This window comes from Corapipo altera, unplaced genomic scaffold (genome assembly GCF_003945725.1).
Source record: "Corapipo altera isolate COAL_440 unplaced genomic scaffold, ASM394572v1 73, whole genome shotgun sequence".
NCBI classification, from domain to species: Eukaryota; Metazoa; Chordata; class Aves; order Passeriformes; family Pipridae; genus Corapipo; species Corapipo altera.
In genome coordinates this window covers 1,749,597-1,766,599 of record NW_020884957.1, presented here as the reverse complement: position 1 = coordinate 1,766,599, position 17,003 = coordinate 1,749,597, and positions in this window count along the sequence as shown.

Below are 17,003 nucleotides of genomic sequence, written 5' to 3'. Positions count from 1 at the left end.
CAAACTTTTACAACCAAGACCTTCTGATTAGGTAATCTTTTCCTGACAGTTCTTTCCTAAGATGTTTATTCTTACAGTTATTTACTTGCATTTTTACTCTTTTCCAAAAATTTTACTACTTTATAAATATGTTGATTAAATAATTTTTATAGCAGACTGTTTTATCAATCTGTGCAATGCTTGATAAAATAGTAATCAATATAAACAATCAAAATTCAGTGCACTCCTACATTACTGAGCTGATGAATCACAGGGTTAGATGTGTAGGGTATCAGTTGAACGTGATGTTTTCACCACTATGACCTCTTTAGATGTACCATAGCACAGTCCTCAGAATGTTTCCTTCTTGCATATACATGACTTCTCCAAACGTCATGCAGGTTAATTTGCCCTGCCCTTACATCTGTGCATTTCCATGGCTTTTCTGCAATGCCACTTCTACATAATTTTATTTTGCTATGAGTATTTCCATAGTATTTTACTGTTACCAATCTTTCACAGTGAGTGGGAGTGTTTTGGTTTTCTTTGTTTTTTCTCTGCATTAAGTCCTCAGATTTCTTGGTATTAGAAATAAAACATCAAGGCTGGAACAAATATGGCCTTTTTATTCATGGTAAACAAAGGTCATGTGGAACCACAAGAAATATCAGATCTTGTTTATCAGGAATGGCCCTTTGTAAAACAGGGTTGTGAAACAAGGAAGGGCCTAGGTGTAAGGTGGACATAGATACTACTTGCTCTAAAAAAGACCTATAAGAAGGAGTTCAAATCAATAGTCTAAAATGTGATGTGTCAAGTGTATCCTAAATGTGCCACTATTAACCAGTATAACACGCTCTCATTCTTGGTGTTCCTATTCTTTTTTAATGGTAAAGCAAATAAATCCAGGGAGACTCACTTCCCAGCTTAACATTTATTCTATCTCACAACACACATACTTGGTAACTAAAAACCTATGATTCACACTTTTGCTCCAAATAATTTAATTAATGAAATACAACAATATCATCAGGTGTGAGTAAAACTACCTGAGTCCAGATCACTGTATAACACAACACTTAATGGTTTGTCACCTATATTGACCACTGATATTGCAGTAGGAAGGACTGATGTTATTTCCAGCCTTACTCTTAGGTCTCTACTCCAACCTTCCACTTGGTCAGCTATGAGACTAGGTTGCTCAGTGCCTTAGTCAGTCAGACCTAGAAAAACTACAAGTATGAAAGCTACAAGTATGAAGCCTGCATGGGCAACCTCTTCCACTGTTTGACTCTTCTCACAGTGAGAAGGCTGTATGTCCAGCCCAAACTTCCATCACCACTGTCTCCTGTAAACCTACCCCTCACTCCCCTTGTTGACTTACAAGTGCAGAGAGACAAAACAATTTCCTTCAAACTGAATGAAATCTGCATGCCATTAGTCTCAATTCAGTCTTCTGTCCAGGATAACTTGTCTTGGATTTTCATTTCAGCATGCAAGATTGCTTTAATTACTAGAACTCTGAGCTTTCTGTTTGAGTATTAACTCCAAAATGGTCAGCCATTCACACAAATTTCATGACAGGGAACTTATAGAAAAGCAGTACAGTACAAGATGCTGGTTAACTTTAGCTGCAACTAAATGGGATGACTGTGTGAATGCCTAGGTCGGTAAAACTGTACAGTAGTACAGTTTAATGAGAGCTGTACATTTGTACAGCTCCTCAGCCCTGGTAGTAAGTCAGCCACAGAACTAAATCCCACATGAAAAAAAATATCAGAAATCATATGAAAGTTACTTTTTAAAAAAAATCTATTCTTATTTAGCCAGGCAAGAGTAAAGATAGAATCAATAATGAACTGCAGAGGCATTCAGGCTGGAAAAGCCTCAGGAAGTCTCTAGCCCAACTAAAGCAGGGTCAGCTCTCAGGTCAGACTAGGTTGCTCAGGGCTTTACAAAGTCTGGTCTTGAAAATCTCCAGTACAGACATTCAGCATCATCTCTGGGAACCCTGTTCCCACACATGTCTGTCTTCATGGCATGCCCACTCCTCCCACCCCTTAAAACAGAGTCTTCTGTCTCTTTCAATTTATGTCCATTATTCCATGTCATTCTGTCACGCACGTATCTAAAGAGCCTGACTTCATTTTCTCATAGCCTCTCCAAAAGGACTGGAAGGCTTCTATTATGTTCCCTTTGCAGCCCACCTCCCCTTTTACTCTCTAGGCTAAAAATCTCAGCTCCCTGAGCTTTTCCTGGTGAGTTATGTGCTTCAGAGTAAGTAACAATTAACTTCAGCAGTAGGACACAGACTTGAATAAGCCATATGCAAAAAGTCAGCTCACCTTGCTCTAGTCTACTTTAAGTTCAGTACCTTCTTTTCTACATAACCCTTCAGTTTTATTCTGTAACTGTCTAAATGTCCTTGCATGCCATGACTGATCTACTTGGCTTGAATATTGAAGGATAAATTTTCAGAGGATTTCCTAATTCGATATTTGATTCAAGAATCACCATGCCCATTGAACAGAAAGCAAGTATAATTTAGATATATTCTAGATTTGGTACTGGGTTTAGTGACTTTCAGTTCTCAGATGCTTATCCTGAAAAGACAGGGCTGTAGTTCAAAGATGTAATTCTCATAACTTAATGTTTACCTCTTCTTGTATGGTTTTCAAACTAGATTTACAGTAAGTCTAAAAAAGTACTGGACCTGCACCTGTTACATTTGAAGAGGGAGTTCCTGGGGGAAGAATAGAAGGAAGAGACGGGGAACGCGGAATATTCAGGTGTGTAATGTTTTGATTTTGCATAGTGTGGAAAGCCAATTTAAGAACAAATTTTCATCCAAAGGTAATAATATTCTCTGAAAAAGTGGAAAATTTAGATTTTAAATTATGGTTGCATAGACAGCACAAGTCCCCTGTTTTTTTGTATGTAATCTAAAGAAATTATTGATAGATACACTATAGAATGCCTTGAAAAATAAAAATATTTTGCTTGAATCCTGTTCATCTTTCCAAATGATTGTATTGTAGTAAATAACTAAAAAGTCAAAGTTTGCTGAAAGAAAGGTATTCTTTGCAAGGAGAGAAGCTAAATACTAAAAAAGGTGCTCAGAGAGGCTGAGTCATCTTAGTCCATGAAGATTTAAAAAAAGAAAATAATAATCAGCTAGGAACAACCTAATGTGGCTGTGAAATTAATCCTGCATGATGGCATGTTGATCTTGGCTGGCTGCCAGACCCTCATTCTCTTTTTTTTTTTACTCCCGGTCCTCAACAGGACAAGGTAGAAAATAAAAAAAAAAAAAAAATCTCATTGAGGATCAAGATAAAGACAGGGAAATCACTCACCAATTGTCATCAACGGTAAAACAGACTCAACCTGAGGAAAATTAGTTTAATTAGTTGCCAATCAAAAGAGAGTTTGTTGATAAACAAAGACAAAAAACTCTAAAACATCTTCTCCCACCCCAACCTTCTTCCTAGGTCCAGCTTCACTCCTTCATCTCCAACTCCTCTGTCTTCTCTATTCAACACTAAATTGCCAAATAACTACTAAATTAACATGCCATGAGTGTGTAGAATTCACTTGTATGTTAGAAGATGCAAACAAGATCTTCCAAAGTAATCTTTTTTCTCATCAGGGCTCTCAGTCTTTGCCTTTCCTCCACAGATAAAAACTGTGTCTTTTGAATGCACTTAGTACTCTGTTATTGCAAGCCAATTCACCATTTTTGCTAAGATGTTAATCAATATTGACTATCTACAATTTCCCACAAAATACTCCTAGACCCACTGCCATTTTAGTCTGTAATAACATGCAATTAATTTGTCAGTTGACCAAAGGTTCCAAAGAATTTTTTCCTCTTTACACGAAATGTCCATTTTTAATTTGCTTATCAAACTCAAAGATTTTCCACTAAGTTAGTTTGAGCAATGTAGTTGCTAGGCAACCAAAATAATTTTTCCTATCTTATTTCAGCGACGGAGGATATAAGTTTACCAGCCTGAACCTTGTAGGAGCATTTGCGGTTTAATTAAGTCTCTAACATTTATAATCCCTTGTCACTCATATCTCTCCACACTAATTTATTTTCATTGGAGTTTCATGGAGGTGGGAACAAATGTAGCAGTTCTCAGACTGCCTGCTATCTGCACAAGTCAATAATAAATTATCTGGATTCATAATTTAGGAGGGACCAGTGTAAATATATCAAACTTTTCAATAGCTTTCTATTTGGTGAAACAATATGTCATAAGTCACTAGAGTCAACTTCAAAAGTCAAACATGGAACAGCTATCAGTTTTCTCAATGGATAGATATTTCTAGATTAATAGAATGCTAAAAAAAAAATCATAATGGCTATTGTTTTCTGTGTATATTATTTTACCTTTCCCCCATAGCTTATTATTTCATATTTAAAACTGGGCACATGCCATATTTAGAAGTTACTAATTAAGTCATCTCAAAAAATTTTGTTCATTAGATTGCATTTTTCAATCTGCAGTGAAGTGTTTGCATCCAGATATGTGTCCAATGCAGTTACCATGAATACATGAACATAGTTTTAAAACTATATTTATATATTTAAAACAAGATTTAGCATATTCAGTGAGTCATAAATTATATATAGCATATTCCAGCTGGGAGAGGAAGATGGGTCAGTCAAGCATATGACTATAGTCCATTCAGGATTAGAGCAGTTAAGAAGCAAGAAAAGTACTAGCAATTCATGATTGTTCACTTCATGACAAGAAGAAGTCACTACAGGAAAGGTAAGACAGTACTAGAAAAAATCCTATGCTTTGGTGAATAATACCACTGTTTCAAAGAGTTCTTCAGCTCCCACACTGTTTTTCAGCAGAACTGTAGATTTGCATGCTGATTCAGTGTTTTCTACACACACGAGTTCTGAGATAACTGCTAAAGCAGACTGAGCTTCAAGAACAGTCCCCAGAAAACAAGTTTTGGTTAATGTAACAGATTCCCTAACTGATGAACAGAAGCAATTCATTAAATGTTGGGTACCAAGAAAAAGGTGGAGTTTTTATTATCTCCACAACAGTTTTCAATTTCGATAACTAAAGCTGGGAAATGCTCATCTTTCAGAATGGCTGATAAAAAAAAAATCCAGTTAGACTCTAAATAACATTTTCCTTCCCACGCAGCACTTCCTTTTTGAATCCTAGACTATCATATTTAAAACCCCAAAACACTGAGAACTACAGTGATAACTAGAGCTCAGAAGGATTTAAGCAAGGTTTCATGGGAATTAGGTAAGGGAAGAATTTAATCATAAATATACCACTCTTAAAGAAGATTTTTAGCATGAAACGTAATATACAAATCTATTATAAAAAGATGTTTCTAGTTATTCCATCATCTTTGAAGAACTAATTTGGTGTGTTACAAATATAGGGTTAAGTGAAACCAATACCTGGAAAAAGACCTAATATACCAGCTTTGGAGCCTATGATGCCCAAAAAAGACATGTATGTCAGTGGCAAGAGAAATCTGAGGGTCATTACAGAGAGAGATAATGGACAGTGCCAGACAGTAGTTTAGGATGCCAAATGATTCATTACCTTGACTCTGCTTCTGCTGTTTATGCAGAATAAAATAATTAGGACTCTCTATTTGGAGACAGAACAGCACTACTTTTTTCATACATAGCATACAAATCCAGGCACATTGAAATAAACCAGCATGAACCATTGTAAAATAGAATGCTGCTGGCATACAGAACTTTTCTGTCCTGTCTACTATGCCAAACTGCATAGAGGAACACCTGCTGTCTTTATACTAGCAAGGCATTTGGTACCTCCTTAAAAAAAAACCAACAAACAAAACCCCACCAAAACAAAACACAGGAAGTTAGCTTAGTCTGCATTGCTGTGAACTGCAACATTAGACACTGAACTTGCTGTTTTATGCGGCAAAAATGTAAGCATTACTTTTATACTTAGATTTTTCTTTTAGTAACTTTAAACCACACTTTATAGCAAAAACCATCTAAAATGTTGACTGTGTACTTTTACCGGTTTACAAATAGCACGCCAAACAGCAAGTAACTAAAAGCAACATTGCAACTGTAGAAGTTACCTCTGATTTTTCATTTTCATTACACAGCCCTGCACAGCATTACCCTCTTGTGTTGGTGTAGAATGTGTAACTTATTTCAGCTCAGACACTCATTCAGTTGAGTCAACCTTTTCAAAACACTGAGGTGCATCTTTCACCTTTAAGGCAGCACAAGTACAGTGATAACTGAAGCACGATGCAAAAGAAAGAAAAGGTTTTCCTTGAGGTCACTTTCAGGCCTTCATGTTTATTCAGCCAATTACCCTGACTTCCAGCTATGCATAAGCACATACATGTATTTTAGTATGGGTCAGGCCCATGGCATAAATAGTCAGAGACAATTAACTAGCATTTGTACGTCTGAAACTTGCCATTAATTATACAGTGGGCCAGACCCTTCTCTGAGTGATTGAAAACTGAAAGTCTGAATGTCAACTAGAAACTAGACTTTCATTTAGATTTGCATCAAATATCCCAGAGCTATTATGTGGTGCCAGGTGAACAACTAGTAGAATTTCCAAGCAGCCTGAACTGCTGTGAAGCCTTCAGATCACAACATTGTGCCTGTGTCTCCTTAACTAAAAATGGTGAAGGGAGGGATATGCACCATGCTGGCAAAGGTACTTAGAGAGAAAGAAAACTGCGTAGTAGAAGCAAGAGCCTCTTCAGAGCAGCAGTGGCAGCCCAGCAGAGTCCTTTATTAGAAGGGCAAAGCCAGGACAGATGTACCCAGCTGCCTGCCAAAGCCATCAGCGTCATTCCTTGTTCCCTTGATGTCTGCAGGCAACCAAAATGCCACATGTAGTAGGTAAAAGGAGAAGTTCCTAGTCCTCATTCCCACTTAGTTCACCTCTGCTAGGATGATTGGAATATGGGAGCAAACAGTCTGAACACAAGATTTACTTAAAGCAGAAGCTTGAAAAAATTGCATTAGGAAAAGAGTGTCCGGGACATTTTCAGGAGTTCATAATACAGATATATAGAAGAAGGTCACCTTTAAATTTCTTTTCTTGGACACATTTCTCTTCCATAGTCATGCCAGACATTTTACATCAATATCTTACATAGAAGAATGACAGCAAAAAATACGCATTTAAGACAACTAAAAGTGTTCAGTTACTGATATGTCCTTTTTTGGAAAGACAACTATCTGAACACCTTCTTTTTTCCCCTGATATTTACACTAAGAAGAGACAAAACAAACTGTGAGCAAGGACTTCATCACATAATATGCTATACAAAAATAAAGGAACAGTTCTAGTTGGCAGTTCCTGGAACATACTGGGCCAATTAAAACTGCAGGGAAACTTTAAGCCACAAAGGGAAAAGAGACTCATAATTACCTATTTTAAGGCAGGGTATATGTAATCACTAAATAACACCATTAAAATGTTGGCAAATTATATAAATAATGTCACCAACAAATTAAGTTTCATCTCTTCATAAGTTGGCCAACCAAATTATATTGAAATCATCTCTAGTAACTACAACAGTGGCTTTATTTTATAAAATTTTTCTGTAATCAGAATTTTCCCATTAATTCAGGCTCCTGCATTTCTGGGAAGGAAAAAAATCCAACCCAACAACAAAAAATAACCACACCAACAAAACCAACAAAACACAAAAAAAAAAAAAAAAAGAAAAACCACCAAGAAACCCCAACCCCCCAGCTTAAAACACTAACTTTCCCATATCTTGCAGTGTTCAGTGAAATCGCACATATGGCTATTATCTTGGCCAAGAAAGGCTTCTTCAGTGTGCTTGTACATGTGGGAAAGATGATGTCCTGAGGTAAGAGATGCTAAAATGTTGTGTTATATAGCTAATATGAGGGAAAAGTTGATACACTATGTAAAATCAGCCATATAGAAATCTCTGTAAATTTGAACCCTAACAAAAGTTACATAATTCTTAAGTCTAGATTACCCTTCTAAGATATCGATTGAAGTAGTGTCAGAAATCTACCAAGCTTAGTTTTATTAAATATAATGGAAAATTTCAGAATTAAATGTCTTTAAAAAGAACAGAAACCAAGCAACTCGTATTCTTGAAATAACTAGTACAGAACAGATTTTGGCAGCAAGGGCATTGCTTGCATTTTTAAACTTATCTGAAGCTCTTTTAAAAATAACTGGTCTGTCAACTTGAGTCAATCATTTCATTTTTTATATCCTTTAATACTCTGTTACGTTTCTCTCCAAGGAATGTTTCCGGTGTGCTGTCATGTCATATTATGGAGTTGATATGGAGATTGTATATATTGGTGAAATCATTAAATTCAATCTTTATCCCAAGAGATAGTACAGCAATGCACTCTCCAATGAAGTTGGACTCAACTTCTTACATACGTTTTAAAATACTTCAATGAGTTGAAGGTATATGATATTTTGCTGGTTTCAACACAACAATCTTAATTTAAGAACAACAGCTTTTCAGAACAAAAAATTAACTTTTTGGTGTCAATGTGAAAGTTACCACTGCTGTAACATACTTAAATGAAACACCTTATTGAATATCTCTAAACATTAACTGGATGTTTTTAAATATTCCATTTATCATTTTTTCAAAGCTAGGTTAGAACTATGGCCTTTTTGGGGGGTCTCATATCTACTCCTTAGCTTGGCTAAAATCTAAAGACTGATTTTTACTAAATCATCACATATCTGCTTTTATTTCTTTGCGCCAGAGTACACATCATGCTTCAGTTTTTTGGAATTTAGGATTTTTTCCAGTTCACAGTTTCTTCTCTCATCTTTTACAGTATGTTGGAAGGAATAAATATGGTCTTTTCTGCCATAGAACTTCTTAAATCTTTTTGCTGGTTCAGATCTAAGTTTGGACGCTCTTCTGAACAAAACCACCTTTCTACTTTTTCCTGCTACCCAATCTAGTAATTTTGTGACCTTTATTTTCCCATGTCCAAGACAGAGGCTAGTCATTAGTATTCTGCTGCAGAGATAATTAATTCTTCTAAATATTTTCTGCATGTTAATCTCCTTGATTTCAGTCATTTTATTCCTACTGATATGGAAATATATGACCCAGTCATGAGAGACTGTTGTCCACATCACGTGTGTCAGGAATTTCTTCAGCAAGAACATTAAAAACATTTTATCTGTCTATTACTGATACTTCCCTAAACTAGAGCACTGCATTTCAGTAAATTATGTATTAATATAACAATATTCCTCTGCACTTTTTTTTCTTATTTCACAAAATATAAGTATTTCAGATCAGAAAAAAAATTGAATAATTATATGCATCACAAATTCTTTGTCATAAGTCACAATTTATCTAAGTATTTTATTGATGACACAGATGAAATTGTATCTTCTACTAAGCATGGGTTTAAACAACTGTGTAATAACTGATTAATAGCTGTTCTGATGTCTTTTAATACATTCCCTATCTCTCCACTAAGTGTATGTAAGAATGTTTGTAATGTGAATGACATATGATTTTAATGTTCTCAACATGTATTAAGGTATCTATGCTTGCTAAACGCACTAATATAAAACATTTGCAATTATTCTAAGCATTATCAACTAAACCTGACATCCTTTAGATTATGATTTTTCCAAATAAGAATAGGATGCATGTATATTTAGAATAAACATCATGGCTTTGGAAGTTGCATTAAAAAAAATCCAGAGTAACCTTAAAATAAAAGAAACAAATTAGCAAAAGTAACGTTTGAGTTTTTTAGGCCATTTTGCAGATCATAAAGAAATTTTGCTATACTTTTGTTTTACTGTCCTTTAATAACAAATGTTAAACTTTTCTTGCCTTTTTAGTGAAGATATATGTTGCAAAATGGTGAAATACCAGCTTTAGAGAAATACTGATTGATTAAAAATATAGTGATTCATTTTGGTTAATATAACGTATGACATGCACGTGTATCAAAAGCCAGGAGGTTATTGCAACAGACAGGTCACAGGCAAAGAGATACTTTTTGATATGTACATTCATATAAAAAATATGAATGTACACAATGTCCAGCAGCAAGGTGTAGCAAAAGCCAGAACTTTCTTTTTAGTAGGAATTCCAGAATTTCTGAAACAATTTATCTTTATCATAGTTTCCTCTAAGCAAACTAAGTGAGGAATAAGTCATCAATTCTTCACAGATATTGAAAATTATATATAGTATTACATCTGTGAAAAAAACATCCATTAGCTATACCAGTGATCCTTATAGACCAGCTCCTTTCCTGCTAACTTACTATACAGTATTAGCAAAACCATGCAGGTAAACAAACCAAAGCAGGATAAGCCTGACCTTATAGCAGAACAGTGCTGCTGCTATATGTGATTTCACACTTCAGCAGCTAACTTGCCTCAGCTGGGCCATCAGACCAACACAGGTGGCTAAGAAAAACTTTGTCTGAAGTTGATAATAGTGAGATACTAGATGACAACTCTGTTGTGTTACCCATTATCCAACAATCTGAAATAATTTCTGTACCAATTTCCATTCAGCCATCTACTTCTTCAGTTCTTTTGCAAGACAAAACAACTTTGTCGATGCACACACCGAGCCCACCACTAAATAGGTATTCTATTTTGTCTTCTGTGATGAGTTATTTAAAAATATGACTGGTTATTATTATCCAGTCTCAACTGTACTTCAATGAACCATTATGCCAAATTCCTTTTCAAAATGTTTTGTTTTCTTTTAAACATCAGAAACATACTTGCTGTATGCCCTTTCAAGCCGGTCCTTGAAGTCAAAAGAGTTACTTTTGACTTTTCATTGAAGGGTTATCATGCAGAATAAACCAATGAAGTTCTACCACTGTAGACAAAAGAAAACCCTCTAAGCTGCAGTATTTACACAACAATGTAAAAATTTACATACCAATATTTACACTTTTAATTGTATCATATTACTGTGTATCTCAACGAAGATAGAAATCCCATAATCATATTCAAAGTGTTTGCTACACATGTCAAAAACTTTTCCAGTCAAAATGCACATTATCACCTAGCAGTGGACTAAGTGCAAAGCAACTGCTAAACTAGAAAATCCTTTAATAGCTAGTGGTAGACCCTCAAAAGAAGATTTTCTTTATTTTAAGGAGATAACTACGAAAAGAAAATATTTGGACCTTAAAGACCTTTAGTTCTCATTTGATTCAGTGATTGAAATTAGCTTCCAATTTCCTTAAAAATTATTGTTATATAAAGAAGTACTGACTATTGTAGTGAACATATGAAAAATTTTATAGGAAAATGGTAAAACAGACCATATTCTGCAATTTTCAGTTCATTCCTGATGTGTCTAAACTTTTTAACTGAGTTTCTTGGTTATTTCATAATAACCACATAATTATAAACCCAGACTGAGGAACATACAAAACTCATAACTCTTCTGGGCTCTCCGGTTTGTCTGAGTAAGAATTTTAATTCTGAAATGTAAGAAAAATCCATCTCAAAGCAAGTTTTCATAAACAGCCAGAGAAAGGATTTAATTATACTAGAATCAGAATCTGGATCTGAGCAGCTCATATTTTCAAAGTTAAGTAATCTTTTCAAAACTATGTCACCAGAGAGAAAGCTGTTGAAAAAATGTGGTTTTGATAAATATTCTTTCCAAAAATGAAATTTCAAATACTGAAGTTAATTGCTCATTTTACACTGATGGAGTTCCTTAACTTTTGGCAAACCATTTTTGAACGCTTAAGATTCACAAAACACTTTTTCCATCCAAAGTCTAAATATATAAAAAAGGTGTTATTGGCATCCAATCCTTAAAGCAAACCACATAAAAGTGATAGATGCTCTTGATTCTTCAAAAGAAAAATACTCATCTCATCTGCTACTTCTACCAGACACTGCTAAGTTTGCATTGCCATGAGTATTAGCTATTTACTAGTAGTATCTATGTACAAAGTAGGGAATGATGCTGGAAAGCAGTGCCATGGATAGGGAACTGGGGATCCTGGTCAATGGCAAGTTGAATATGAGTCAGCAGTGCCCTGGTAGCCAGGAGGGGCAACCATGTCCTAGGGGGCATCAAGCAAAGCATTGCCAACTGGTCGAGGGAGGGGATTGTCCCTCTGCTCTGCACCAGCATGGTCTCACCTTGAATATTGTGTGTAGTTTGGGGCACTGCAATATGAAAAAAGACATAAAGCTAAAAAAAAGGTATAAACCTATTAGTGTCCAAAGGAGGTCAACGAATTTGGTGAAGGGCCTTGAGGGGAAGCAGTATGAGGAGCGGTCTTCAGTCACTTGGTCTGTTCAGCCTGGAAAAGAGCAGACTGAGAGGAGACCTCATTGCAATCTACAACTTCTTCGTGAGGGAAAGAAAAGGGGCAGACACTGATCTCTTCTCTGTAGTGACCAGGGACAGGACCCAAGGGAATGGTATGAAGTTGTGTCAGGGGAAGTTTGGGGTGGATATTAGGAAAAAGGTTCTTCACCCAGAGGGTTGTTGGGCACTGGAACAGGCTCCCCAGGGAAGTGATCACAAGCTGACAGAGTTCAAGAAGAATTTGGACAATGATCTCAGGCACATGGTGTGATTCTTGCAGGTGTCCTGTGCAGGGCCAGGAGTTGGATTTTGATGATCCTAATGGGTCTCTTCCAGCTCAGGATATTCTATGATTCTATGATTTTTTCAACCCTCAAACACATCAGAAAGTATCATTTTAAACTCAATTTGGGAGGAGGCAAGGGAGGGTAAGAAGGTACTGACAACTGCGATGAAAGTTCTTATTCAAAATAATATTGAAGGCTGGTTTCAGACTACAAAGAGAGTACATTGAAATATACCAATAGTTTTAATCAATGTTTGAACAACATATATGATAACACATGTTATTTTTACTGATAACAAAACGATGTCAATCTCTCTCTTTTCTACCTTCATGTTATGTGTAAGGATTGCAGCAGAAATGTCTTACCAACTGTCTATTTAAGCAATCAAAACTAAATTTTGAATAATGAAAAAAATCATAATGAGACATCTGGATTGTTTTGCAATAAAATCTTATAGCAGATAATCTAAGCAAATGGAACTGGAATTTAAAATCAAAGTAGGCCTGCTGAGCTTGGTAGGCTTCTTCCTCCTAACCCTTTCCATGTTGTGAGTGACACATTGGTTTTGCTGAAGAATTCAAAGCTGATCCTTCCTTTGGATCAATTGTTTAGAGCTTATTGAACCTGAAACTGAAATGACAGTAGAGACTTACCTAATATAACCTTCACAAAAAAAAAAAAACAAACAAACAACCAAACCTGAAATCATTCCAAGAAACAATATTAAATATGCAAATAAATTTAAAGAATGTAATAATTTTGAAAATGTTTATGGAAAAGTATTTCATGCAGTTTTTATTGATGCTAGGTAACCAAAATTCTTTTAACACAACAATTGACAAACTAACAGGAGCGTGTGTATGGAATTCCTGTTCTGAGTAATATAGTAACACCATTCTGAGAGGTAAAACATGACCCACAGTCTTGAACATGTGGAATGCATTCAGTGAAAATAAGGGTAAATAAACTGCTCTGCTGCTTTTAAATCTTTTTTTCTTTTCCCTCTTTGAGCCCCAGATGTTGTACATTCAGTTGTAGGCAAGAATCACTGAATCAAGATCAGGCTTTCAATGCACTTTCAAATATCTCTTTGGAATATACTTCTCTGTCCTGCTGTTAGTTAACCTTCAGGTTAACTAATGTGTGACTCAACAGTAGAAGTTTTTGTATGTGATATGGCTTTGTCTTAAAATTTACAACCTTTCCTCACAGCTTTCCTTCAGATGGAAGATGCAAAAGTTAGCTTCATCTATTTAAGAAATATTTTGTCCTCTTTAGGCTATGAATAGAATGTGTGTTACTAAAATCTGAGGTGTAGTCAATTATCTTAGTTCTGTGGTCTTAATGACTCCCTGAAGAACTGGTGTAATATGTCATGTAAACACCAAGTCTGAAATTTTTAAGCATTTTTCTCTTATACTTCCCTCATTTTGACAATAGGTAGTACGGAGATAAAGAGGGAAATGGGTTAGAAATAAGATCAGCGTTCATTAGTGGGAGGCAAATCTACCTCATACACATTCCAAAAGAAAGACAATTTCAGGTAGAAAAAGGAATGAAAAGGAAGATAAAAAAATTGAAACCTGAGTAAAATATACAGTTTGGTTCACTGACAAACAGAAAATACAAGAAAACAAGTCTGAAGGATTATGTTTTATAAGCAAGTTTCTGAATCCCCCTCTTCTCAGTGGAGAAGATACGTGCAATTGAGGAAACAAGTTGAGAAGCTTGCAAGTTATGTCACTGTGACCTGCAGGAACTGTACTGCAGCCAACAGCACTGTCTGCCAGTACCACGGCCAGTCTGACCCACTGAGGATTTTTAATAGACACAAGGGAAAATATGAGGCCATGAGGGAAAAAAATTATAGATTTTACTTACAGATATACTTTCTCAAGGTTTGAAAGAGTGCAGGTAGGTAATTTTTTCATTACTTGGCATTAATAATGAGTACACATTCGCCTAACCATTCTTACCAGTTAGTGCACCTGTGAGTATTTCTTCAAGGGCTTAAATTCACAGGTTGAGCTAGGCAAAAGTGGTTCTCCCTTTACTTATTTTTCCCCCTAATACAAACTGAGAGTACCAGGCATACTCAAGTAAAAAAAAATCAAATAAAGACCAGTGCAGGTCAGCTGAAAAAATATTAACTCTGAAACATATCACAAAAGTAAATTTTTAAGTAAATGTATAAGATGTTCAGAGAATAGTTCACCATTCAATAGGTTAGCTCTATAGTAAGTCAGTAATTATCTAGAAATGTAGTTACTATCTAATACTTAGTACACATATAAAACTACATAGTAGCTCTTAAAAGGGGCTTACAAACCTCAAATTGCACTAAAACTGGTCAAAGATCTTAAGTTCAAGAAAAATAGAAGCAGTAAGGAGAAGCATAAGGGAGACATAGACCCATTACTAAACCACGTAGAGAAACTAGTTATTAAGACTGTGATGAGGCAGAGGTTTCTGGTATTTTCTTTACCTCTGCCTTTACTGGACCCCAGATCACAAGATCAAGTAGGTAAGACAGCACGTGTGTCAACGCACCAGTTCTTGCAAGGTCTCAGCCCACATAAATCTATGGGCCTGGAGGGAATCTACCCTAGTGAGTTAGAAGCGGCTGACATTTTTGCAAACCCAATGACTGTAATATTTGAAAAGTGTTGAAGACCAGGTGATGTCTCTGATGACTGGAAGGGGGTAACTATCACTTCCTGCAGCTGGGTCAGAATTACTGAAGAGCCCACCACAAGCTAGGGTCTGTGTGGCTGGGGAGCAGCCTTGGTGTAAGGTACCTGGAGGGTTTTGTGGACAAAAAGCTGAACGTAAGTCACCACAATTCTCCTGCAGCAGCAAAGGCAAAATGGATTCTGGGCTGCATCCTCAGGGGCATTACTAGCAGAGACAGACATAGGTCATCCCAGGCTACTCAGTACTTTTCAGGCTGCACCTGGAGTATCATGTACAGTTTTGGTCCCCACATTTCCAGAATGATGTGGACAGTCTGGAGAGGGTCCAAAGGAGGGCCAGGTGGCCAAGGTGACCAGTGGACTAGAGAACATACTCTGTGAGTAAAGACTGAAGGAGTTAGGTCTTTTCTCCTTGAAGAAGAAAAGGTTCAGGGTGTGCTTTTCACAGTATTCTGGTATTTAAAGGGCAACTACAAAGAGAATAGAGGCTCTCTCTTCATAAGGAGCCACATGGAGAGGACAAGGGATTACACGTACGAGTTGCACCAAGAGAAGTTTCATCTCAACATAAGAAAGACATTTTTACAATAAGAATAATCATTCACTGGAACAACCTCCCCAGGGGCATGGGAGAGCCCACATTGCTGGAGGTTTTCAACATACAATTGAACAGAGTGCTAGATAATCTCATCTTCTATGAAATGTGGAATTATTTTCAATAAGAAAATTACAGAATCCCACTATTATTGCATGCTTCTTGCATTAACAAGTTCCTGAATTACTGCAGATCATTAAGAGGATTTACAAACTTATTAGAAGGTGAATGTGTGTGATTTTTTCCATATTTTCTTAGATTTTATAATTTACTTTGACGGTATGTTAATATAAATATTTATAGAACCACTAGGACAATAGAAGCTTGAAAGCAAAAATGTAAATTTTATCTGCAGCTACTTCTAGAGTAAAAAACATATAGCACTCTACATTCCACTGATTTTTATAAGTAAATAGTAACTCCGGCACAATTAGACAATATTAATTCCATTTTAGTCTGTCACCTCATCATAAGTATAAGACATGAAAAATGTAACAGCTACCACAATGTTTCAGCTTATTTAAAAGAAACCAGTAACATGCAGAATATTGTGCAGTGGAGTCATCACTAGAGGGGGATGCTTTTCAGTTGAGTCCTTCAGAATTCAACTCTGTTTTACTATCTTAGTCTTTGATTCCATTTGTCATGCTGGTTAGACTGAAAAAAACCCCTGCCACACCATCTATACACAAATAGACATGACTATTTGTGATTCCATCCTTTAGAGCACTTTTTTTTTTCTTTACTGAAAACAGTTTCTGATTACTTTGATGCTGGTGAAGTAGTGGAGCACACCATGTCAGACCAGATGGTTTATTCCTCTACCAGACACAGGAAAACTTTTGTTCTCCTTGTAGGTCTCTCTCCAATTGAAAGTCAGCACAACCCTGTGCCTCTCTCATGGGCCAAAGAGACTTATTATTTCCTTCCCTTTACATAAAATTTCAAACCTGTAAGTGTTTTAGGGCTATTTCACATCCAACCATGATCCTGATATGAGGGGTGCCTTCATTGTCAAGCTGACACTGTAGAACTTTCTGTTCTGTATTGTGTTTCTATTTCAATATTCTTGATCAGATCAGGAGATCAGAGAGTATAAAATAT